The 1125-nt window shown below is 38.2% G+C and overlaps 1 long non-coding RNA gene across 1 annotated transcript; it reads right to left on the minus strand.

The window, feature by feature from the left end:
- Positions 1 to 518, minus strand: LOC137188736 (uncharacterized). Its single transcript, XR_010929502.1, has 3 exons — positions 412 to 518; positions 199 to 302; positions 1 to 96 (listed from the first exon to the last, which is right to left on the minus strand). It is a non-coding gene; the product is annotated as an uncharacterized lncRNA (long non-coding RNA).
- Positions 519 to 1125: the final 607 nt, after the last annotated feature.

Consider the following 1125-nt stretch of genomic DNA (forward strand, 5'->3'; position numbering starts at 1 on the left):
TGTACAGCTCTATTTTTCGCTGTTTGATTTTAAGGACAAGGCCCTCCATGACCCGCAGCAGTCCCAGTTAGTCTTGGCAGTTGGTGGACTTTGGACCTTAATGCAAACATTCAATTGTCAATAAATACAATTTCCTTAAATGTAAACGACAAGAAACAGGTCAAAGTAAATATTTTGTAGCTCAAGGAAAAATCTTACTGGATGCAGCCCACTCTTCAACCTCCTTCACCCACCGCCGCCTCATTTCCCCTTCTGTTGTCTGCAGGGTTGTCAGTAGGTTTTGAATGTCTCTGTGGTTGTTGCTACACGAGAGAGGTATGAATTGACCAACGGTATTGAAATTGAATACTGGTGAATTTTACGATATTTTCACAAAATAGAATAAACCTAATACAGTCTGAACTTTGCAACCTTGGTTTTCAAGAATGAAGATGTCGTTTCAATGTAGACACACGTGGGGTCGCTAGTCTGTCTGGTTCATTGAGCCATGCGTTGTCTGCCAAAAGAGCGACGAATCCATCAACCAGCATACTTAGTCCAACGGATTTGGTCAACATGAAGCTAGCAGGATCATTTCAGGTACAGTGAGCAGCCCCCTCTTCATACGAGTATAAAATCATCAATTCCAGCAAATTATTATTAAAACTCTTCTCGTTTTCAAAAGACAAATCCACGTTTGTTAACGATCTCGAGTCACTAGAAAAACGTAACCACGTAGGCCTGTCACCAATATTACTGCCGTAAATCACCTCTCATCTCAGAAAAAAAAAAAACATATATATATATATTCACATTAAAATAATTAAGAGTAGAGAAAGATTGTTTGAATTAATAATAGCCAATAGCATTTTTAGTATTTGTGATATGTTACAAACGTAATTGAGGACAAAATACGTTTCCATAGAAATGTAATTGTGAATGCGGTTTAGTTGTGTGAGAACGTAATTTTGAGGAGACAGGGTTGGTGTGTGACACAAAATTATTTGAAACATTATTTCCTACTAGACTGACCTTCATTTCCCAAAATCATCTTCAGGTTAAAATGATCATGATGTTGCAGTGGGACTAAGATAGTCTCAGCCTTAAGATACTTTTAGGAAATGGGGCTCTAGTCTGTAGCCACAC

The sequence above is a fragment of the Thunnus thynnus genome, chromosome 9 (genome assembly GCF_963924715.1).
Source record: "Thunnus thynnus chromosome 9, fThuThy2.1, whole genome shotgun sequence".
Classification (NCBI taxonomy): domain Eukaryota; kingdom Metazoa; phylum Chordata; class Actinopteri; order Scombriformes; family Scombridae; genus Thunnus; species Thunnus thynnus.